A 26,121-nucleotide genomic window follows, 5' to 3' on the forward strand; every position below is an offset into this window, starting at 1 on the left:
CAGCCGGTATCAGGGTAAATATGGGCCGCAGAAACGCAAATGTGGTGGCCACAGAACTTCAGAGATACTTTGGGCAGCAGATGGGGCGGAAATTCTGAGCTATGATCATTTACAGGCGAGCGTGCGAGTTATTAACCCTGATCATCGCAGATTCTTTCAGCACTTTCACAAATGTTTACATTAAGGGCCCTCCTAAACACACATTTCTACAGCCTCAGACCTCTATCAAGACATCAATAAGAATGTGAACACACACACACACGCACAAATTCTGTTGCCTGCAGTCATCGGGATCCATAGGGCGACAGTTCAAAGTGGAGTTCTGTACAGATGCATTGTTAGCCTACATGCTAGTGATGCGTCCTGTTGCTAGGGTAGAAGGAGGAGGGATAATGGGTGTGGCATATGGAGAAGAACAATGGCCACGACCGACGCTTGGAAGAGATGACCTTGCAATCTGGATCTCTGTAATGACACCTCAGAGAGGGTCAGGGCCACTGTTCCCACACTAGATACTCAGCAGTGGTAACCCTGACCAGTCACCTTGGCAGAGAACCTTGTAGCCTGTATGCAGGGTAAAGGTTCATTATTTCCAATGTTTAAACCATTTGTTCAGTAAAGATACTGGCAATATAAAGGTTATATTCACTGTATGTAAAAAAAGAATATCGTTATAACTTGGAGTGACCATATGCATATCACTGCAATTAAGCGAGTAATGCTGCCAATTTAAATATGACTTGTGACAACCAGGCCATTTATTACACTGGTGGGGGGCGAACATGGGCTAACGATCATCTACACTTCTACAGCATACAAAAGCATTTTGCAGAGTCTACTGTCAGAACTATTACAATGGGAAAGTTCTTTTCTTCCTAGAAAGGGATGGTTATTACGCAGGCTTATAATTACCATCTCACGGTCCGCACACAAACCCACCCATGTTATATGGAAGATGATTAAAATAGACGATTGCTCAATTTTAACTCCTTCGCTTCAAGACAATTACCATCTAGAGAGGATTTCAGAGTAGTAATACATTAACAGCTAAAAAGAAATTCAGCAAGAGCTTTTTTTCAACTGCAAATTGTGATAATGCTTGCAAACTTCATGCAGGAGCAAAGCTATGCTGCACTCCGCCTTACTGCGCAGACACAGTACCGCCGCACTTGTGCATGAAGGAGGAGCATGGCCGCACAACAAGCTGTTTTCAGAGAAGTTATGAGGGTCTTTGCACGACAATGGTGGGGGCCAGGAGATACCTCTGTATGTAGTATCTGAATCACACCAGAAATAAGCATGCAGTTTATCTTGGATGTGACAGAAATGTCAGAAACACCTGATCTGCTGCATGCTTGTTCATGGTCTATGGGTAAAAGTATTATGCTGGGAATACACAGAGTTGTTTTTTTTTTGGCAGAAAGGCCCAGTGCACACCAAAAACCTCTAGCAGATCCGCAAAACGCTAGCGGTTTTTGGAGCAGATTTCAGAGCGATTCTAGGCATGTTTAGAGACGTTTTCTAAACGTGCCGAGCGTTTTTGTGTAGCAGATTACAAATATTGTTACAGTAAAAGCGGCTACTGAACAGCTTCTGTCACAAAAACATCTGGAAAACCGCTCTGATCTAGTGTTTTCCAGAGCGGTTTGAGCTTTTCCTATACTTTGCGGTTTGCAGAAGCGTTTCTGCCTCAATGTAAACGTGCAGCAGGAGGCACGGTTGCGGTTTGCTAAAAACCTCAAACCGGTGGTGTGCACCATCCCATTGAAATACATTAGCCAAGCGTTTTCACAGGTGGAAGTGGTTTGCGGATCGCTGCAAAAACCTCTCGGTGTGCACCAGGCCTTTCAGAGCAATTCTAAGCATGTTTAGAGAGATTTTCTAAACATGCCTAGCGTTTTTTTGCAGCTTTTTTTGTGTAGCAGATTTCATATATTGTTATAGTAAAGCTGTTACTGAACAGCTTCTGTAACAAAAACGCCTGGAAAACCGCTCTGATCTAGCGTTTTTCAGAGCAGTTTCCACTTTCCTATACTTTACATTGAGGCAGAAACACCTTAGAAATCTAAAAAATGCTGCAGCCCCATGAGTTTGCATTTGTGGAAAAAATGAACCGCTCTGGTGTGCACCATCCCATTGAAATACATTACCCAAGCAGTTTTCAAAACGCTCCAGAACCGCTCTGGTATGCACCAGCCCATAGATAGGTCGATAGATCATTTCCGACAGGTCTGATCTGATTTCTATCATTTTTCTGAAGGATTTTTTTCATAGAAGTGAATGGAAATTGATCAGAAAAATGATCGGTCAGTAAATCTGCAGAAAAAAAACATGTATTCCCAGCATTAGAAGCAGAGGCTCAGCAGGATAGCCAGGCAACTGGCATAGCTTAAAAAAGAATAAATATGGCAGCCGCCATATTTTTCTCACTTTGGGCTTGTTCACACTAGTATTAGCATATTTTTTTTTCAGTGCTGCCGATTTTGCAAATTGCTCTAAAAGCGCTTGTGTAACGATTTCCTATGACAGTGTTCACATTTTTTTTTATTTTTATTTAAATCGCAAACACGCTACCTGTGCCATTTTCTACTTGAAAAAGCGCTTTGTATTGCTTTTTCCCGAGTGCTTTAATGAATACGTAAATACATCGTATTTATTCATTTCCGTGTTCAAGTGTTCACTTCCTGACTGACGTCAAGTGAAAAATCAATCGTTCCGCAAAAGCGCTTATAAAAGCGCTTTTTTTTTTTTTTTAAGCCAAAATTTCTCTGAAAGACCAATACCAGTTGCCTGGAAGCCCTGCTGGTCTATTTGGCTGCAGTGGTGTCTGAACAACATATACAATAATGTATGAAACACCTGATCTGCTGCATGCGTGATCAGGGTCAATGGGTAAAAGTATTAGAGGCAGAGGATCAGCAGGATAACCAGGCAACTGGTATAGCTTAAAAGGAAATAAATATGGCAGCCTCCATAGACCTCTCATTACGGTTGTCCTTTAAGTGAAAGCAACGCACAGATGCCTGATATATCCAGTAGGATGCATAATGACCGACTAGCATCTCTGCTCCTGAGATACATTTAGCCACCATTTTCAGCAGTAAATTGCAAAAATTACGGTAGGTGAAGGAATATGAAGCAAAGTCTAAACAATCCTTCCGTATCGGAATTCCAGCGTTCAAATTTTTAAACCAAGTTGTGGGATATTAATGGAATCAAGAGTGAGAATGACTTGTTCTCAAATGACCAGAGAGCTAGAATCAGTACAAAAGTGTGCCCCATAAATGATTCATGCTCTATTTTCTTTTCTTCTTGATCTCCAGTTTCACTGAGTAATGAAATATAAATGGCAATGCTTGTGTTAAGATCTAAATATGACATCAGTGGCTTTATCGCAAGTCAGTGCTGGCTTCTGTATCATGCACTAGTACAGCCAATGACGGTGTGTACTTAACTGCCTCTCTTCTGTAAGTCTGTGTCTAGCATGTCTTAAAGGGACACTTAAGTCAAACAAAAAAAATGAGTTTTACTCACCTGGGGCTTCCAATTGCCCCCTGCAGCTGTCCGGTGCTCTCGCCGTCTCCCTCCGATCCTCCTGGCCTTGCCGGCAGCCACTTCCTGCTTCGGTGACAGGAGCTGACAGGCTGGGGACGCGAGTGATTCTTCGCGATCCTGGCCACAATAGCGCCATCTATGCTGCTATAGCATATATCATATAGCAGCATAGATGGTGCTAATGTGTCTGGGAACGCGAAGAATCACTTGCGTCCCCAGCCTGTCAGCTCCTGTCACCGAAACAGGAAGTGGCTGCTGGTGGGGCCAGGAGGATCGGAGGGAGACGGCGAGGGCACCGGACAGCTGCAGGGGGCTATTGGAAGCCCTAGGTGAGTAAAACACATTTTTTTTTGTTTGACTTAAGTGTCCCTTTAAAGTGGACCCAAATTAAAAATACAAGATTTCAGAAATAAAATCTATTTTCTAAATTATAATAATAAATAGCAGCCTTTTTTCAGCTGCATGATGACAAATCTAAAATATTTTACATTTATTGGAGGAACCCCTCCCTTCCTTTCAAATTGCCGGGATTTTTCCGGCAAACTGGTGGAGTAGATGGTGTCCGGCAATGGAAGAATTGCTAATGGCTGCCCCCAGTATAATCCTAGCTATGAAAAGAGAAGGGTGAAAAGCATGCACTGAAATGCTCATAGGTTTGAAGGAGTGTTTATTTATCTTTGTATGTGTCAGAGTGGTGCAACTAAATATTTTTAATTAAAAAAATGTTTAGTTTGGGTCCGCTTTAAGTGTAACCTCACACAGTACCTGCACTTACTCCACAGATCCAAGTGTTACAGATTACCCAGCAAGCTCAGGGTGAACTAGAACTCCTAGGAGTGTGTAAGGGGCTGAAAGAGACCAAAAAACCTCCTTACTAAAATGCTATGCAAAGCAAAGGTTTGCCTTCTTAAAACAGAAGGTATTTGCGATTATTCAGCTTGGCATGAGCATATGTTGTCACACAGTGCATCACTGCTAAATATGCAAATCATCGTTGTTGGCCAAGATAGCTAAACACACCTGAATCCCTGGAATACAATGATGTGTCAGCTTGTTAATATTACAGAGCCAGCTCATCAGAGCGCATTCCAACCTGAATAATAACAAATCCCATCACCATATTGCATTAGGAGCTCTGTGGGACAGTCATTTCTCAGCATTTTATAGCTAACTAAAAAACAAGAATAATCAGGAAAGCATTTAGTATTCTCACCTATTAATGATGTGGTGAAATAAGTACAGTTATCAGAAATAATTCTACCCTGCATGTTGCTCATCTGATAGATCTACAGCAGTACCAGCCACTCGCTATCCAATTGTGATAAATGCCATAACGCCAAAAAAATAAACTAAAATAAAAAAAGTATTATTTATGCAGGCTAGCTGACAGGGCCTCCCGGGAAGACGTTGATGGACGAGCGGCCTTAAGGGGTAAGTTTGGTACCTTAGACGCTTCTCGTCTCAGATACAGTTTCGGCCTTTTCACATGGAGGCGGTGCCGTAAATTCACTGCACCACACCCTAATGTTACTCTATGGGGGAGTTCACACTCCCCACGTTGTGGCATGCTGTGCCGGCAGTGCCCTATCCAATGCGCTTCAATACCTACATTACCACGCGGCTCCTGCAGCATCCTGAGCTGACTGGAAGTCATGTAAATCTATGGCAATGCACGTACTTTAGAAAAAAAAAAGGCCGCTGTTATCCGCGTTGCACAGAAGCTTGTTTTAGAAATACGCTTCCGCGCACGTAATGGATTGCCAAACAGGAAGTGAGCGTTACTTCCTGTTTGTCCAGATTCCAGACGGGGATTATCGCTTAATCCCCGAAGGCCTGAATTTGGCGGTGCAGTCACCGCACCACACATCTACAGTGTGAAGACGGCCTCAAGCTCCAAAGAAGAAAAAAAAAATAAAAAATGTTTAAAACATAAAGGGATACTTAAAGAGAACCCAAGGTGGGTTTGAAGAATATTATCTGCATACAGAGGCTGGATCTGCCTATACAGCCCAGCCTCTGTTGCTATCCCAAACCCCCCTAAGGTCCCCCTGCACTCTGCAATCCCTCATAAATCACAGCCACGCTGCTGACAAACAGCTTGTCAGAGCTGGCTGTGTTTATCGCTATAGTGTCTGCTGCTCTTCCCGCCTCTTGCAGAACTCCAGTCCCCGCCTGCATCCCTTCCCTCCCTGCTGATTGGAGGGAAGGGACGGGGGCAGGGACCGGAGCTATGCAGGAGGCGGGGGAGCAGCTGAGACTGACACTACAGATGTAAACAGCCTCACAGCACGGCTGTGATTTATGAGGGATTGCAGAGTGCAGGGGGACCTTAGTGGGGTTTGGGATAGCAACAGAGGCTGGGCTGTATAGGCAGATCCAGCCTCTGTATGCAGATAACATTCTTTAAACACACCTCGGGTTCTCTTTAAGCCTGTAACGAAAATCAGTTTTACTCACCTGGGGCTTCTACCAGCCCCCTGCAGCTGTCCCGTGCCCTCGCAGTCACTCAAGACAAGACAAGACAAATAACATTTATATCGTGCTTTTCTCCTGGCGGACTCAAAGCGCCAGAGCTGCAGCCACTAGGGCGTGCTCTATAGGCAGTAGCAGTGTTAGGGAGACTTGCCCAAGGTCTCCTACTGAATAGGTGCTGGCTTACTAAACAGGCAGAGCCGAGATTCGAACCCTGGTCTCCTGTGTCAGAGGCAGAGCCCTTAACCATTACACAATCCAGCTACTACTCAAGGATCCTCCTGTCCCCCACCGCCAGCTAGTTTAGTTTCACCGACAGGCCCAAAAGGCCTGGCCATGCATAGCCTTCTTCGCGTTCCTGCGCAGGACTCTATGGCAGACAAGAACGCGAAGGAGACGCGTGGCCAGGCCCGTGCAGGCACAGTAAGCCTGTCGGCCACAAATGAAACTAGCTGGCGTTGGAGGACAGTAGGATCCGTGAGTGACTGCGAGGGCACTGGACGACTGCAGGGGGCTGGTAGAAGCCCCAGGTGAGTAAAACTGATTTTTTATTACAGGCTAAAGTATTCCTTTAATAGTTATTATTATTATTTTGAGTATTGCTGAAAAAATAATACTTAGGGGCCCTTCGTGAAAGGTTTATCCGTTGACCAGCTTCCCCCAAATAAAAAAAAACTTCTGGCAGTAAGATTGACTGTATTCAGCATTGAATGAAAATTATGAATATGAGTGTAATAAAAGGAGAAAATCCAGCTGTTTGAATGCGTGAATCAGAGTACCATTTAAGGAACATAAATATTTTGAAAGACTTCTTAACAACCTTAAAAACAAAAAAAAAAAAAAAAAAAAAGGAGGGAGGTAGACAGAAACCAGACACATCTAAAAGTTGTCAAACTGAGTAAATTCCACAAGGATACAGATGACTGTGTCAGTGGAAATATATTTAAATTTCAATCATGAAAAATAGGCTACAGAGAGGGCAAACATTTGGAACCAAGCTGGCAGAGAGTCCAGCAAGTGTACAGGTGTCCCCAAAGGTCACAAAAAAATTCCTCTCTATGGTGTCTGCCAGATGCTGCTCCATCCTGGGCCATGCTGTTGTCCCTCCTCCTCTCCCCATAGCAACAGAACACGCTCAGCTGTAACCAAAAGATGTGGTGGTGGTGATTAGCCCTGTAAAGAGAACAGTCTCTTTTTTAATAGGTAAAATGGTTGGGGGGGGGGGGGGGGGGGGCAATGGGCAGATAGAAAAGCGGAGTACACTGGTAGGGACAATGCATCCAAAACGAAACATGAGGAGGCTGAGCACTAAAAACTTTAAAAGGCCAGGAACCCAAGAGACAGATGAGACAGAGTACCTAAGCTAGAACAGGCTATGTCTAAATGAAGAGGGGGGTGGGTTGCAGGGTTAAATACTTACCTGTTATAGCATCCTCCCTCCAGGAAGGTGATCGCTCCCCCTCAGAGAATGGGCCCTATCATTTAGTAGCAAACACTAATGAATAACCAATACTGCTGCACGTGCTAGAAGAAATACAAAATTTATTATGTGACGATTACCACAACATTCACTGGTCAAGACAAGGACAAAACTTAAAAACATGCCTAAAAACATGAATCAGCATGGTGAGCAGCCAAGTCTTGCTCACCATGCTGATTTATGTTTTTAGGCAGGTTTTTAAGTTTTGTCCTTGTCTTGACCAGTGAATGTTGTGGTAATCGTCACATAATAAATTTTGTATTTTTTCTAGCACGTGCAGCAATATTGGTTATTCATTAGTGTTTGCTACAGTATACCAGTATCTAACCAGTACAGCTCCTCTTGGCGAGTAGTGCAATTTTTCAATTGGGTTGGACGCTCATATTATACATATTTTTGTGGGCCCTATCATTTGTTTTGCAAAATCAAAGGCAGGGCTCTGGCCACGCCCATCTGCGTTTTCACGGCCCAACCCCAGCTCAGAGGCCGCTGGCTAACTGGTGGCTGACAATATGAGGGCAGGCCACGGCAACACGGGCAGAGGTATCCAAAGAGCTTCATCGGTCTTGGGAAACATGGCTGCGACGTCACAGTTGGAGGGAGGAGGAAGGGAGGAGCGTCACCTGTGACCTGAAGACATCAGGACAGGTGAATATTTAACCCTGCATCTCCCCTAAAAGAGACACAAGAGCCCACGTCACCACTGAGGATTTTTCCCGTTATGGACTAGAGCAATTTTCACATTTCAGCACTCCTCCCTTTCACTCGCCAATAACTTTATTACTACTTATCACAACAAAATGATCTTTCTCTTGTTTTTCCACCTAAGATTAAGCTTTCTTTGCGTGGTACATTTTGTTAAGAATTATTTTATTCTCAATGCATTTTAAGGAGAACAATAAAAATGTCAAAAATTCATTATTTCTCAGTTTTTGGTCATTATAGTTTTAAAATAAAACCCACACATTTGCCCTTTTGTCCCGGTTATTACAACAGTACAATGTAAGGCGACAATATTTTATTTGTAAAAAAAACAAAACAAAAAAACAAAAAAGGAGGCGTATTTTCTTCCATTTTGTATCAATCACCATTGCACTGTAACAGGAGGAAGAAACATGGAGAGGTGGCAAACAACAAGTCTGTTATAATAAACAGCCAAACCAACTTTTAGAGGGCATGTCTCTAGCAAAGTAAATCTCCCCCTCCAAATAATGCAGGGGTTTCTTGATATCCAAAAATGATTTGAAGGGTTCCTCCAGGGTAAAGAGTTTGAGAAAGGCTGAGCTAAAGGGTTATTATACACCAGCAGTTCTGGATGTAAATTTGTGCGATGCATGATGGGAAAAGACAGTTGCTCACTTAAAGGGGAACTGAAGAGAGAGGTATATGGAGGCTGTCATGTTTATTTCCGTTTAATCAATACCAGTTACCTGGCGGCCATGCTGGTCTATTTCTCTGCAGTAGTATCTGATTAAGACCAGAAACAAGCATGCAGCTAGTCTTGTCAGATCAGACTTATAAGTCTGAACCACTGAAACACCTAATCTGCTGCATGCTTGTTTAGGGGCTATGGCTAATAGTATTAGAGGCAGAGGATCAGCAGGGCTGTCAGGCAACTGGTATTGTCTAAAAGGAAATAAACATGACAGCCTCCATATACCTCTCTCTTCAGTTCCCCTTTAAAGTACTTTGAGAGATTTGAGGCTTAATCTCTGAGAGGACCAGGTTTTTCTCCTATTCAAAGAGAAACCAATTCCGAGGTGGTCTGCAATTGTTTCTTCATAATATCATGAAATGTAATGCATTGGAATAAATCCAGGCCACAAGTAGCCAAACAGATATATTTCTTGGCAAAAGGACCAGCCGTAAATTCCAAAACTTGTAGATTGCCCTCAACACTATCTTTTAAATGGAGTATAGCTTTTCTTTGAATACAGCCCAGAATTTGCAATCCTTAATATTTCCTTTTATTTAGCTGTCATGCAAAGCTGCCAAAATCATTTATATAGCACATCTTGGTCTTTGTATAATATACAGTCTCAATCTTCTTGAAAGCTATGCAAATCTGAAGCGCAATCACTTCAACAACAAAAGAGTCATCTTCAGGTGCCTTCTTGAAATACAACATAGGGAAAAATCATATGGAAAAAAAAATGCTTCTGGGAAAAGTGATTTATCCTAAAAATCTGAAAAATAATTGGAATCGACTTTTGAGTTAAAGAAATAGTGCAAGAAATTGTATGGACATCTTGGTATTTTGGAAGAAAAAAAAATAAGTATTTTTACAGGTTTGCTCTAAAGCTGTGCACAAACTTCTGATACAACCTGAACATTTATGGTCAGATCTACTGTGAGTTTATGTCCCGATTACTGGTACTAAGCTATTTGTGATTGCAAACTGTCATTCTGGACAATGCGCACATATGTATGTGACGTATGCATGCGACATGAGGGGGGGGGGGGGGGATTGTACTATGTTCCGCTAAGCGGGAAAGCATGTGTCATCTGAGAAAATGTTGAAAGCTTGATTTTTTTTTTCCCTCCGGCCACAAATATGCCCAATTTCCCACATTAGATGGAAAAAGCACAATGATCTGCAATGGCTGTTACACCTAGTGTAAATATCACCCACCTTCAGCATCTGGAAAATGGACAAGGGGGAAATGGGCCCTTAAAGCAGAACTGAAGTTGGTAAAAAAAAAAACATTCTGTCCTGCGCTGGTCCTCCGCGATCTTCTGTTCCCCCGTCGCCAGCTAGTTTCGGTTTTGCCAACGGGCTACTGCGCCTGCGCAGCTCTGGCCACGCGTAGCTTTCCTCGCGTTCCTGTCTGCAATAGCGCCCTGCGCAGGATGCTATTGCGGACAGGAACGCAAACAAGGCTGTGCGTGGCAAGGATGCGTAAGCGCAGTGGCCCATCGATTTACAAGTCAACCTAAGTGAAACTAGCTGGCGGCTGGAGAACGGAGTATCGTGGAGGAGCGGCGCAGAACAGGATGGTTGCAAGGTGCTGGCAGAAGCCCCAGGTAAGTGAAACTCTTTGTTTAGTTGTTTATTTTCAGTTCCGCTTTAAATTGGCCATACACTTATAGATGGCCCCAGATAGATCCCTGTCAGATAAAATCTGATCTGAGAGGGCTCTAGCGATGTATGGGCAGACCGACCATTAGACTGACTGTGGAAAAATCTGTTGCCTGCCCATACTGCAGAATGATTCCCGAGAGATTTCAGCATGAAATCTCTCAGGAATCTGCCCTGCCACCTCTGCCCCCCCCCCCCCCCCCCCCAGTGTAAAACGTCCCGTCCTCTGCCCCCGCATGACTGTTTAGTGTAAATTCTCACCTGTTTTGCTGTCATGACTCCTGGGGTCCTCAGCTGTGTAACCCCAGATACTGGGTGTGCTGTACCACATGATGTCACATGTGCCTGGTGCCACATGGCACAGGCACTCTAACAGGGGTGACGGTGGAGGACGCCAAGAGCCGCTGCAGCTGGACAAGTAAGAATATTTAGCCAAACAAACCAATGGGTAGCACCAGTACACAAATGATAATGTATTGAATAGCTCATGAATTGATTAATAATAAACTGATCATGTGTGTGCAGAAGGGGGATCAAAAAGCACCAAATTCTATCCCAAACAAAGCAAATCCCCTACCCCTCTTCTATCCCCACCAGAGGTGGGGATAGAAGAGGGGTCCACCCGGGTCCACACCGCCCTCTTCTATCCCCACCTCTGGTGGTAAGTTCCTCCTTCACTCCACACTTGGGGTTCACCCCCTTTTTCTTTCTCTTCACATCGGGAGTTCCTCAGTTCCCTATTACAGGGGACTTCTTTTCTCTGGCAGTTGGTTTCACTAATTCTTATCTGCCTGTCGGCAGCCTTTGCACATACACCTCCAGTACTCATATATGGTCACTTTATTGTATGCATCTGACACTTTACTTACCTCCGGGTCATTTACGGTCATTTTTGGATCTGAGGAGGGATTGGGCTATATTTTTGTCATTTATACAGTGATTGTTATGCATCATTGTGTGTATCCGGGCTTGCTGTTTTTAAATTGATTTTATCATTATTTGTGCAACTTATTGTTTAATAAAAGCTCATGTTTATATTTTCTATATTATAATCTGTGTGGTGCGGTTCTTTAGGGGATCTGCTTTGTTTGTGATAGAATTAAGTGAGGATATTTACACTTGGGCCGGGCGGGGGGAGATTTTACACTTAAGACAGCAGCCGGGGGTCCGTCACGTACGTCAATCTTCACTATATCGACCGCTGTGCATCCCAATGACCACTTCTGACCAAACTTTTCCAGCATTCTAGATTGATACATTTGACCAATTTCGACCCAAAGTCGATGGAGCAGGTTTCACAGATTTTCATTCAATTTGATAAAATTATCCAACTGGATGGTTGTTGGGGACGCAAAAATCGCTAGATGTATGTTCACCTTTCCTACTACACACTATGCATAGATTTTTAATAGCTTTCAGCATAAAATCTATTAAAAATCTATCTAAATGCAGTGATGCACAGTCTGATGCAGTGCAAATCCATGGGCCATTGTCCTGCTGCTGCTCCTGAACCGCCGCCGATTGATCAATATCTTCCATCCGGTGCAGCTGATTGGTTCTAGTTGAAAACTGATCAGACTACTACCCCAGCATCAATTTCAAAGTGGTTGAACCCGCCGGGTAGCGACAGTTATAAAAAATGGCCACCTTTAGGCTGTTTAATTTTTAACATGGTCACTGGCCACTGTGCTCATTACCATCCTTGTAATTCCCAGAGACCTGATGCTTTGATCCACAAATAGTAAGTAAACAAGTATAAATTGCCAGCCAACCATGTGCAGGAAAGTTCACAGAAATTGCATAACAGAATACCTAAGCAGCTCAGGGTGAACAAAAACTACTAGGAAATTAAAGAGGACTAAAATAGAGCTAAATTGCACGGTGAGGACTGGTGCACACCAGAAGAGCTTTTCTGAGTGCTTTGTTGTGATTTTAAAAGCTCCTGCTGTTATCTTATGTGTTTGTTCACACTGGAGCGATGTGATTTTATAAAAATCCCCCATAGAATTGCATTAGCAAGCTTTTAAAATCACTAGCGTTTAAAAAGCTCTTGTAGTATGCACCAGCCCTGAGCCTGACTGCTGAACAGTGACTGGAGCTTAAAAAGACAAACCTCAGCCAAATTACCAGCAATGCAGTGGTGAAACATTTTCACTGGCCAGGCAACAGTGCAATGGATGCACATGACAATATTTTCCACTGCAATACATAAAAGATGTACATTTGTTCCAGAGTAAAATGCACTGTAAATGGATTTATTTCTAAGTAGCTGTCACTTACAAAAAGCTGTTTTAATCTGATGGCTCTGATCTGTTATCAACAGGTTTTGGACCAGTCGCTCTCCTCAATTTTTTTGAAAAGCACTCCCTGGCAAAAGCTTTACAAAGATGCTTTTGAAAATAAAGTAACAGTTACCATGAGGAGATGGACCAGTTCAAAACCTGTCGGCAAGATGTCAGAATCATCAGAATAAAGTGATACCGAAGCCAATTAAAATAAAGTCACATACTCTGTGGAGAAGGAAGGCTCGGAATCCTATAGCGCCTTCCCTGCCTCACTTTGTCCCCTGGTTCCTGTGCTGTCACCCCATTGCAAGTATTTGATAAACTGGTTAAAAACGCCTTCAGGGATCCTTGGAAGCACTCAGGGACGCATCTCTGTACTGCGCATGCGCACTACGGAAACACCTGTCTTTGGAAGCACATGAGGAAGGGAGTGCTTCTGAACGTTCCCAGAGGTGACAGATTTGAACGGGGGACAATACTGGAAACAGGACACTGTGAGAGGACCAGAAAGGCTCTGTAGGATACGGAACCTCCCTTCTCCATAGGTGAGTATGTGACTTTTTTTTTGTCACAGCAGATTTGCTTTAAAAAAAGAACTCTTACTTTAGGTGGGAGCTACTTAAGACAGATAGGGCCATATTCTATTGCTGAACTCGCCAGCGCTAAGCACTGGCGAGTTCTTAACTTAGGCGATGGGGGCATCGCCTAATCTTATTAAACTTTAGACCTCCCTAGGTGGAAAAGAACTCGCTTGGGCGATATAATCGCCCAGCGAGTTCTTAACACGGTATCCAGTTACCCTTTGCATGCCTCCGGGAAGCGAGGCTTCCCGGCAGACATGAGCGTTAGCTTAGACCTGCATAGAGCAGGTCTAAACCAGTTAATGCACGTCGCCGCTGCAGCATCTGGGGGTCTCCTTTAAAGAGAATCTGTATTGTTAAAATCACACAAAAGTAAACATACCAGTGCGTTAGGGGACATCTATTACCCTCTGACACAATTTCGCCGCTCCTCGCCGCATTAAAAGTGGTTAAAAACAGTTTTAAAAAGTTTGTTTATAAACAAACAAAATGGCCACCAAAACAGGAAGTAGGTTGATGTACAGCATGTCCACACATAGAAAATACATTCATACACAAGCAGGCTGTATACAGCCTTCCTTTTGAATCTCAAGAGATCATTTGTGTGTTTCTTTCCCCCTGTTCTCATGCACTGAAGCTTCAGGCTGCTCGTTTCTTCCTGCAAACAGCTTTGCCCTTGTCTGTAATTCTTCAGTATGTGAAAGCCCAGCCAGCTCAGAGGATGATTTATCCAGCTTGTAAAAGATAAGAGAGAAGAAAGAAGCTGCTCTAATCCTAAATAACACACAGGCAGTGTGCATAGAGGGGCCTGGAAGGGGGAGTTCATAGCAGAACCACAACACTGAAGAACTTGGCAGCCTTCCAGACACAGGCCAACAAGTCTGACAGGGGAAAGATACATTGATTTATTACAGAGACACTGATAGTATAAAGTGCTGCAGTAAGCCAGAACACACTAGAATAGCTTTTTGAACTTGTAGGATGATAAAAAACAGGATGCAATTTTTGTTACGGAGTCTCTTTAATAAGGAGACTCCCAGAGCTCCCCATCGGGTCGCCGCTCACCTTAGAAGCCCCCCACGTAGCTCTGCTGAGCACCCGTTATTATACATACCGCCGCTGATCACCCGACGCCTCTCACTGCAAATTCCGTCACATATTTACAGTGCATTTAACACTGTAATTACTGTCCGCATAGGAGCCCGGGCAAAGAATCTTTGAATCTGCAGCCGGGGCTCCCCATTGGTCCGCTGTCTGAGCCATTTTATTGGTTCAGACAGCGGACCAATGGGGAGCCCCGGCTGCAGATTCAAAGATGCTTTGCCCGGGCTCCTATTTGGACAGTAATTACAGTGTTAGATACACTGTAAGGCCTCGTTCACATTAGGGCCGTTTCTGTGCGCTTTTTACAGCGCACTGCCCTGTGCGATCAGCAAGGTATTTACTTTCCCATGTAACTAAATGTAGCTGGTTCACATCTATGCACTGCGCTGAGCAGCGTTACAGAAACATAGTGTTGCATGCATTTCTGTCCGTTGAGCTGGAAAGCGCACATCAATGCAAGTGAATGGGTGCACTTTTTTAGCGCATAGAAGCGCGTACAAGCGCATAGAAGCGCATGCGTTTTTTACCCCTAATTGGAGAAAAAAAATACATTTACATACAAAAACAAAGTTTTATTGACAACTGCTGCTGGTACAACAAGCAAAACGTGCTTTAAAGATGCGCAGCGCAACGCACAGAAACGCGCACTAAAGCGCGCACAAGCGCATGCATTTTTACCACGTGCTTTCACACGTTTTTAAGCGCAGCAGATGTGAACGAGGCCTAATTACGCAACGGAATTTGCGGCTAGAGGCGTCAGGTGATCAGTGGCGGTATGTATGAGAACAGGGGTGCTCGGCAGAGCTACGTAGGGGGCTTCTAAGGTGTGCAGCAACCCAACGGGAGCTCTGGCGGTCTCTTTATTAAAGGAGACCCCCAGATGCTGCGGCGGAAGATGGCGGCACTGTTCGGCAGGCGAGTGCACATGTGTGGGGAGTGAGGCTGTGGTGCTGAAGGACAGCACCACAGCGTAAACCTCACTCCCCATCACCCGGTAATAGGAAGCATCGCTCATGCTTTCGCTTGAGAAATGCTCCATAACGATCGGCCATCGAGCAAAGGATATGGGCAATAGGATTTACCGGTAATCCTCGCGCGCTGGTAACCTACTTATCACCTTGAATAGGATATGGCCCAAAGTAATTTACAAACGAAATAAAAAAAAAAATACTACACTTTGTGTCTGGAAGACAGTCATGTGTACCATGACGCGAGTGGGTGAGAGGGTCTGGAAGAACCTGAGGAAAGATCGATAGTTTAAGGTCTCTTTCACACCAAGATGTTGCGTTTTAGGGGACGTTAAGGTCGCATGACGTGCCCCTAATGCAACGCATGGTGGTGCTAAAGTTGGACGCTATATAGAGACGCGTTATGAGTCTCTTGGTGCGCCGTTTTCGTTCGATACTGGTAGAACGATGCGTCAAAAGACTGTGGAGACCACGTGATCGGAACACTCCGCATCACATGGTCCCGCCAGCCAATCGTCGCACAAAGCGACCGCTCCAGGAAGTAAACACGTGACGTCACACAGTGCAGTGAATATTAATTAGCCATGTGGCTAGGCACAATAGCGGACTCTCCCCTTCTCCTCCAACATTACACACAGCATGCTGCACTTTCATTGAACGTGCAGCGTTACACTGTAACGCAACGTGGTCACTGTGACCAGCCCATTGATTTTTCATTACTGTGAGTTAGGCTGCGTTACAGGCTGCTCGTACGCCTGTAACGTCCGCCTGTAACGTCCTACTGTGACAGCAGCCTAACACTGTAAGGATTTCTTCGAATAATCTATTCAAGACATTTGCAATAAGCTTGCAAAAAAAAAAAAAAGTCAAAGATATTTAATCTGGAAACGAAAGTCAAGATGGGACACATGCTTCACTTTCTGCAACTATGAGGCTTGGTGTACACTCTGCAGAATTGCATGTGTTTGCAGAATTGCATGCATCTTTTGGGAATGCACTCCTGAAAAAGTGTAACCCAAGCCTCAGTCACATTATCTTCAATAAAAAAATGTAAACAGTGCTTGCCACCTTATACTAGGACAGTATAAATAAAGGGAGCAAAGCCCTCATCTCCATCAGAAGAAAATTCTGCTCAATCTGGCGTCCTCCAATTTGCATTGCCTCATGTAATTACTTCTACTGGCCTTTCATTGGTCATTAAACATCATGTGGTCTTTAGAGGAGAGCAGTGTAGATAGAATTCACCCTTAACCTCCCTGGCGGTAGGCCCGCCGGAAGGCACCGCTCAGGCCCCGCTGGGCCGATTTGCATAATTTTTTTTTTTTGCTACACGCAGCTAGCACTTTGCTAGCTGCGTGTGCAATGCGATCGCCGCCGCTACCCGCCAATCCGCCGCAATTCGTCGCGCCGCGGCCGCCGCCCCCCCCCCCCCCAGACCCCGTGCGCTGCCTGGCCAATCAGTGCCAGACAGCGCTGTGGGGTGGATGGGAGTCCCCTTTGACGTCACGACGTCGAAGTCATCCCGCCCGTCGCCATGGTGGGGGAAGCCGTTCTTTTAACGGGATCTCCTGATCTCCGATCGCCTTGTCTCGCTACATGAAAACATTTTGTAAAAAAAACGGATTTGCTGCCCCCTGGCGGATTTTTAGCAAACCGCCAGGAGGGTTAAAGGGGTTCTGTGGAGGGTTAAACAAAACAAAAACTGACAATTACCTGGGGGCTTCTATCGGCCCCTGTAGCTCGCATGTCCCGCCCCATCCTCCTACGATCATCCATTCCCCGCCGCCGGTCCCGGTCTAATGATTCCTCTAACAAGACTGTGGCTCCGCCTCCAGGAGCTTACTGCGCAGTAAGCTCCCAATGACGGGAGCGTGCACTATTCGTCTTGTTAGACGAATAATTGCCTGGTGACGGCAGCGGGGAACAGATGATCGTAGGAGGACGGCGCGGGACATGACAGCTACAAGAGGCCGATAGAAGCTCAAGGTACCGGTAAGTGTCAGGTTTTGTTTTGTTTTTCTTCAAACACTCCACAGTGTGCCCTTTAACCTGCTGAGCGGTCTGGACGAGCTCAGCTCGTCCAACACCGCCAGAGGCTGCCGCTCAGGCCCTGCTGGGCCGATTTCCACCAAATAAAAAGCAGCACACGCAGCCGGCACTTTGCCAGCCGCGTGTGCTGCCTGATCGCCGCTGCAGCGCGGCGATCCGCCGCGTGCAGCGGCGAAAGAGGGTCCCCCCAGCCGCCCGAGCCCAGCGTAGCCGGAACAAACAGTTCCGGCCAGCGCTAAGGGCTGGATCGGAGGCGGCTGACGTCAGGACGTCGGCTGACGTCCATGACGTCACTCCGCTCGTCGCCATGGCGACGAGGGAAGCGAAACACGGAGGGCCGCTCATTGCGGCCTTCCGTGTTATTTCTTGCCGCCGGAGGCGATCGGAAGATCGCCTCCGGAGCGCCCTCTAGTGGGCTTTCATGCAGCCAACCTTCAGTTGGCTGCATGAAATAGTTTTTTTTTAATTTAAAAAAAAACCCTCCCGCAGCCACCCTGGCGATTTAATCAGAACGCCAGGGTGGTTAAAGGACACAGCTACACACAGAAAGCCTGGGGTGGTTTAGTTTCCAATGTTTATTAGAATAACCCAATGTGGAAAGGGCATGATGAAGGAACGGGGAAGTAAAGTTGCATTGCACACTATACATGACCCTCTGCCTCTAATACTTTTAGCCGCAGATCCTGAACAATCATGCAGCAGATCAGGTGTTTTTTGACATTATTGTAAGATCTGTCAAGATTATCTGCATGCCTGTTTCTGGCGTTATTTAGACACTACTGCAGCCAAATACATCAGCTGGGCTGCCAGGCAACTGGTATGGTTGAAAATGAAATAAACATGGCAGCCTCCATATACTTCTCCCTTCAGTTGTTCTTTAAGAATATTCATAGGGCAGAGGTTATTTGTACATGTGAACTGTTCCATTATTCAAGACTGAAATGATTACTCATGTTAGTAGCGATTCCAAACATTTAGTTTACTCACTAGAAAATCATGAAACCTAAAACAGGAAGCAGATTATAGACCTTACTTAGAAAACATTATTAGAGGAACTTTGTTTGCTCCCATAGCAACAAATAACAGTGCAACATTTAAAGTGGAGTTGTAGTAAAAATAACAATGAATAAAATTGCTTTTGTTTTACAATATTTATTTATAGATTATTAGGTCAGTGTTTGCCCATTGTAAAATCTTCACCTTCTCTGAATTACATTCTGAAATTTATCACGGGTGGTGACATCTTTAGTCCTGCCAGGTGATCTGTGCAGAATGTTCATTACTGAGAGTTCTATGCACAGAGGAAGACACTGCTCGAGACAGGGCTTCTTGGCACACTGTATAGTGTCTGAGTTTGGCACAGCTATAGCAGTAATGCTATAGTAGTGCCCCGCAGGTGGGTCATTTGGGGGATCCGGGGGATTTCCAGACCCCTAATTCCATCTCCCTTCGAGCTGCTATGACTCAGACAGGGAATAGTAATTCATGTCGCCCAAAATTGGTGCAGCAGCAGGGTGAGCCATCATCCGGCTCACTCTGCAACTAAATGCCGGGTGCTGATGTGCCATGTATGCGATACTGATGGAAAAATATGTTGTTATTTCCCACAATGCAACAAAGTTAACAGACAGCAAACTGTCGGGACCAAGCTCACACTGTGGGTGGGGTTTCACCAAAGTATCAGCTATACAGCCCCCCCCCCCCCCACCCACAATGATGATCTAGAAAAGGTAAAGATTTCTCTTGGGGGAAGGGGGGGGGGTATCTCTTGGTGCGCCGTTTTCATCGTACACTGATGGAACGAAAACGGCGTATGCGTAAAAAAAAAAAAAAAAACACAACGCAGCAAATGTATTGCTAAACGCACAGCATGCAGCACTTTATAAATATTGCTACACGTTACACACAACGCAACGTGTGCACTGTAAATGTCGCACAGACTTTGTATTGCTGTGCATTAGTCTGCGTTATAATTTTTTATAACGTCCGACTTTAACGTCCCACTGTGAAAGTGGCCTTAAAGTAAAACTGAAGCATTTTTTTTTTTAAGTCAGGTATGGAGAGGGAAAGCTCTAGATCCTATAGAGCCTTCCTGTTCCTCTCACGGTCCCCTCGTGTCAGCGCTCTCGCCCCCACTGCATGTATTTGACCAACTAGTCAAATAAGTCTTCCGCAATCCTCGGAAGCTTTTGGAAACACTTGGGTCCTTGAGTGCTCCCGCAGATGGGCTACTCCGTACTGCGCATGGGTGAGAGCACTCTCATGTGCAGTATGGGGCCATTCATCTTCCGAAACACTTGGGGACATGAATGCCTCCAAAGTTTTCCAAGGGCTCCCGGAAGTGGAAAATTTGAACCATGAACACCCCTGGAATGCAGGGACAGAGAGAAGAGGGAAGGCTCTATAGGACCCAGAACCTTCCCTCTCCTTAGGCAAGTATCTGACTTTTTTCATTCCGCTACAAGTTAGGAGCACACCAGGTAGAATAGATATTGTTGCGGGGGGGAAAAAAACATGAGTTTTGAAACATAATCAAAGTTTATGGGCTACATAAAAATAAAATGCACATATCTGCGTTTCATAATGAGCTTTTTTAAAAATGCACAACTTACTGTAGAATTCTCAAAAACGCCTGAAAAATGCACATAATCTATTTCAATGGAAACACAGAGGCTGTGTGTTTAAATGCATTTTTAGATGTGTTTCAGATTTTTTTTTTTCCTATTAAATATGAACTGTATTTACTTAATTTTACAAAAATGTAAAAAAGCTAAAATTCTGAAAACGCATGGTTTTCTGCACTGCCTAAGGCGCTCCTAGGCTTTCTTCTGGCCGTGCATATCGTTACTAAGGCTGGCCAGCAAGAAAAGGTCACACCGCCAGCAAGAGGAGAACAGGATGGAAGGACATGTACGAAACGTGGCCAAACATGGTGTAGTCTAGCTCTCCACGGCCGTCACTGCTGCAGGCATCCGCCAGGCTGAGGTGAGGAGGTGTAAAGTTGTCTTTTGTACCCTTTCAACCAGGGCTGTGGAGTTGGAGTCTAAGACGGAGCAATTTTGTGTACATGGAGTCAGAACCTGAGGATTCAATAAACAGAGGAGTCAGAGTCGTATGATTTTTGTACTGACTCCACAGCCCTGCTTTCAACTAGCACAGCAGTACCAAGCAGTATTTCTCCATGGCTATAAAAAAAAAAAAGTTCTGGTGGCACTTGTGTGGAGATCATGGATGTCTGTGGTTTTGCAGCAGGAGCAGCATTAGTGAGGCAAAGGATGGGCAGATGTGATTCAGTGGGCGACAGACGTGCCAAGCCTACTGTCTTAGCTGCAGATAGTTCAGATATTCTATGTGTCTTATTGCACACAAACCACTATGGTTGTCCACTGGCAGCATCTAGTGCAGTGGTTATCAAACCTATTTTCAACTAGCCATGCATGGTTTGCGGACTTCCTCTGCATAAGACCTGCAAATGATTTCTAGTCAGCATTCTTACTTTCATTTTAGATAATGGAAAAAAAAAAAAAACCTTGGACTTTATCCAAAACTAACAAAACTTGTTTTACAGACACGGACATGTAATCATTCATCAAACTAAAGGCCAGAACATATTAGATATTTGTGGCAGTTGATAACAACCGACTCTGGAGATAATCCGAGGTATGTCTAGCAGCCCCTGACTCACAGCGGCTGCCCAGACAGCAATCCACCAGGCAGATCAATTTAGCCAATAGCTTTGATTTCTCCGCTAACCCCACCAGTCGCGTTACATCACACCTCTGCCGCTCCCCCTGCATTGGAAACACAACACGTCGTTTGCTTGCAGTCTAACAGTGTGTCTGTACAGCTTCGGCCTAGCAATGTTGCCCAAGGGAACAGGTCCTGACCCATGTTGGGTGACCGGTGACGTACATCTAGCGGGTGTACGGAAACTTTAACCCAGAATTGAACTTCATTCCAATCGATAGCCGATACCCTCATCCCACAAGGAATGTCTGTATGGCTGACATTGTGGCAAACAGGGCTGTGGAGTCCGAGTTGGAGTCGGCGCAATTTTGGGTACCCGGAGTACCGCCTCCACAGCCCTGGTTGTGAAACCCATCCCATGGTGTGATGTCAGAGCCATGGGACACAACCTATTACAGAGCATCTCACACAACCTATCACATTGCTAGTGGGTGAGTTATCAGGGCTGTGAAGTCGGAGTCGGGAGTAATTTTGGGTACCTGGAGTCAGAGTTGGTTGTTTCAATAAACTGAAGTCTCAGATGATTTTTTTGTAACCAAATCCATAGCCTTTGTAAAATTAGACTAAGGAGTCGGAGCCATTTTGGGTACCTGAAGTCTGAGTCGGTGGTTTCATAAACTGGGAAGTCGAATGATTTTTGTAACGACAACAGCCCTGTGTGTTACAGATAACGGCAGTTGTTGGTGTCTGTATTTTTCTTGTCTGACTACAGGAAAGATAAGGACCTCTTAGCTCATGGTGGGCAAAACATGAATAAATCCTACAGCAAATACCGTATAAACTCGCAAGCAAGCCGAATTTTTGACCCCCAAAAAGTGGGTCAAAAGTTGGGGGGGGGGGGGTCGGCTTGCTTGCGAGTCATGTGATAATAAGGGCCCCTCTGCTTCCCCCGCTGCTATTACCTTAGCTCGGCGCCGCTTCTATTCCCCTGTCCTGCTCGTATAATTCACAGCAGCGCGCCCCACGTAGGCTGCTGTGATGAGGGAGGAAACCATAGAGAGCGGTTCCCATAGTAACGGCGATACACATCGCCGTTACAGGAAGCCGCTCTCTCTACGGCTCCCTCCGTCATCACAGCAGCCTACGCGGGGCGCGCTGCTGTGAATTATACGAGCAGGACAGGGGAATAGAAGCGGCGCCGAGCTAAGGTAATAGCAACGGCCGTGGGGGGAGCAGGGAGGGGCACTATACTAGCTATACTGGGGCACTATACTAGGTATACTGGGGCACTATACTAGCTATACTGGGGCACTATACTAGGGCACTATACTAGCTATACTGGGGCACTATACTAGCTATACTGGGGCACTATACTAGCTATACTGGGGCACTATACTAGCTATACTGGGGCACTATACTAGCTATACTGGGGCACTATACTAGCTATACTGAGGCACTATACTAGCTATACTGAGGCACTATACTAGCTATACTGAGGCACTATACTAGCTATACTGGGGCACTATACTAGCTATACTGGGGCACTATACTAGCTATACTGAGGCACTATACTAGCTATACTGAGGCACTATACTAGCTATACTGGGGCACTATACTAGCTATACTGGGGCACTATACTAGCTATACTGGGGCACTATACTAGCTATACTGGGGCACTATACTAGCTATACTGGGGCACTATACTAGCTATACTGGGGCACTATACTAGCTATACTGGGGCACTATACTAGCTATACTGGGGCACTATACTAGCTATACTGGGGCACTATACTAGCTATACTGGGGCACTATACTAGCTATACTGGGGCACTATACTAGCTATACTGGGGCACTATACTAGCTATACTGGGGCACTATACTAACTATACTGGGGCATTATGTTAGCTATACAGGGACACGATACTAGCTATACTGGGGCATGATACTAGCTATACTGGGGCACTACCTACCCATAGTGGGCACTATACTAACTATACCGAGACACACTGGGGGGATCACACGGGCAGCATTTCCTACCCCCGGCTTATATGAGGGTCAATAGTTTTTTCCTGTTTTTTTCCAGGTAAAATTTGGGGGTGGCGGGGGCGTTCGGGAGGGTTTGGGCTCGGCTTATATGCGGGTCGGCTTGCTTGCGAGTATATACGGTATTCATTATTTCTTGATTTTTTTTTTTTTTTTTCTGCTTAGTAGTCTTCATTCCCCCCCCCATATTTCGGTAAAGTTCCTCTTATGGTAGCTTGGTGTCCTACACTTTTTTGTGGAGAACCACGAAACATATTGTTGGTGGCGCCACAATCCAGATTTACAAATTCACGCTCCTACGCAGTACAAGCTTCCCCTCGGGCTCCATCGGAAATAGCTGGCCCTGTCTGGTCCGCTCTAAAATGGAACCAATCGGGCTCAGCTATTTTCTCCAGGACTCGACGGGAAGCTTGTACTGCACCCACGCAGGAACGCGGATTGGTAAATATTGCCTAGCGCTGAAGCCACTACTGCGCTAGCGGAAGGACCGCATATGCTCAGAAGAGCCTGACTGGCGCGGCTGAGCCAGTTACCAGGACCAATATCAGGTGAATAAAGGCATTCAGATCCATCAGTCCTCATGGGGTGGAGGAAACCCTGGGTAAGTATAAAATCTTTTTATTCGCCCATGTCAGGTTTCTTTTGAGAATAGGCATAGACCGTCACAATAACAAGCTGCAAACAATGACTGTTAAACATGCATGCAATCCATAATTATATTCATCTCATTGACCATCACTGCTGTGCTTGTCCACAGCACAGGAAGTGAAGATGTTCAAAATCTTTAGCACTCTGCAAAAACAGGTTATATTCCCTAATGTCAAGGAGCCTTAGGACAGGAAGTGTAGCAAACTCTCCAAAATAAAAACACCAACTCCTGCATAAGCCTCCAAACTAGATACAGTACAGACTATCTAGAGGTGCCCATACACTTTCTCGATTTCATCAGATCATTATGATAGACTATGCCAGAGACTGATGCCTCAATGTGGCTACCCAATCAAAGCTATCAGTCGCTCAGGCTGCAAAGATCTCGCTTGAAAGGTCGCAGTTAGGTGCGCGGTGGAGGCAGTGTTCGATTTTCGGGTCAACCGACAGCCCCTAGGTTAGTTTCCTCCATAAAAAAATGTTCGGCACTAGTCTACTTTAGGGGACCCAGTAGGAAACCTCATAGGGAACAGTTCTGCAATCACAGCACAAAGTGTTGTGATTGGCTGAATAGTGTGGGCATAGTTTACTACAACCTATTGGTAACCTAGCAGTTTGAGAGGGTGCTGTCCACCCAATCATGTTAGCTAGATTTCCCTATGAGGTTTTCTACTGGGCCCCCTAAACTAGGCTAGCACCAAATGTGCTACCCCTGGACTGTGTAGTAGAGTGTTGTAGCAGAACAAACACTCACATTTTCATCTCTTCCTGGGTCTCTTCTCCTGCCACTTATACCCCATAAACCAACAGTATGTAGTGCTGCTGCATCACTGAATACAGGCACCTCGATGGCAACAGACAGAAGACATGGGTGCATGAGTGAAGGCACACCGGCGGATAGGTAAGGGCCCGTTCTCACTTAAGCGATTAGCAATCATTTACCGCTAATCACTGAACAGTCAGCACTTTTTTTTTTTTAAGACTAAAACCGTTAGCACTTTTTAAAGTGCTAGCTCAACATTAACTATACAGCAGTGATCTCACCAATCTCCCAATCGCAGGCGATTCGCGATTAGCAGAAATCACAAAATGCAGTGTTCTCCCACACCTGAAGAGCAATCGCGATTAGCATGATGTAAAAACACTAATCGTTATCGCAAAAAAAAAGCAAAGTGTACAGTGATTTTACCACGATAATCGCAGTAAAATCACACACACAAAACACGTTTACAAGTGTGAATGGGCCCTAAAAATGTGTGCGGATACATCACTGCACAACCGTAAGGGAGCACATCAGAAGAACACCTGGGGGGCATGACAGGCGCCTGCACATGCTGACATCTATTGGAAATCTGTGTACAGTGTAGGGCAGTAACAGATACTGATGAGAAGGATCTATAAGATGGTGGAATCTGGTGGCCATCGACAGGTGTATGGACACCTGAAGTATACATTCCAGGACTTGGCACACATAATAACAACAGTGCCAAGTCCTCTCCAACACAAGCTGAAGTGTCAGAGCAGCCTGCTGTGCCATAAGGTATATCCATCACACAGGACACGCCCCCTTCCGCAATAACGTCCACAGCCTTGACCTGCGGTCCCTATGCCACAACCCCACAACCAAGCACCGGCAGCCTCTCACCTCACACGTCACGTCACGTCACCGAGGCATCGCTACGAGAAGTCCTCCGAGAAATGCAGCGACCGTCCTTCACTCCCTGAGGCTGACAGTCCGCGGGGCCCCCCGGAGCACCTCCCCCACCGCTCACCCCTCGGCTCTCCGCGGCCCAATTACTAATTAACCAGTTACTATAAATAAACAACTACCTCATCTTCACAACACTACAGCCCGTTCTCATTCACGCAACCTAACCCGATAGTCAGGCAATCCCCGCCCCCCTTCCCCTGATGAAAAGTGAAGCATGCAGAAAAGTCTCCCGCCCTCAAGCAGCATTCTCTCTTTCCTATTGGCTGATGGTGACGTTTGCCGGAAGGCACGCCTCCTTTAAGGGAATTTCCAGACTTGCTTAGTGTTTGGTAGCGTCGCGCCGTGGGGCGGGGCGAGGCGCTGAAAGGACTCTATTTTGCTGAGCGCTGATTGGCTTTCCCTGCCTTTTCTGCTGCGTGTTAATTGGCAGTGGGAGCTGTCTGTCAGGTGCCGCTTGTC

General features: G+C 45.5%; 1 protein-coding gene across 3 annotated transcripts in view; it reads right to left on the reverse strand.

Moving 5' to 3' along the window:
- The window catches only part of CYLD (CYLD lysine 63 deubiquitinase), a 101,408-nt gene extending 75,561 nt beyond the window's left edge, over positions 1 to 25,847 (reverse strand). For 2 of the 3 annotated variants that reach the window (XM_068260754.1, XM_068260752.1), the window contains exon 1: positions 25,597 to 25,847. The gene's annotated coding sequence lies outside the window, so the exon portion shown is untranslated. The remainder of the gene's footprint in view (positions 1 to 25,596) is intronic. The other variant, XM_068260753.1, reaches the window with a different exon arrangement.
- Between the last annotated feature and the right edge of the window lie 274 nt (positions 25,848 to 26,121).

Source organism: Hyperolius riggenbachi, chromosome 11 (assembly GCF_040937935.1).
Source record: "Hyperolius riggenbachi isolate aHypRig1 chromosome 11, aHypRig1.pri, whole genome shotgun sequence".
NCBI classification, from domain to species: domain Eukaryota; kingdom Metazoa; phylum Chordata; class Amphibia; order Anura; family Hyperoliidae; genus Hyperolius; species Hyperolius riggenbachi.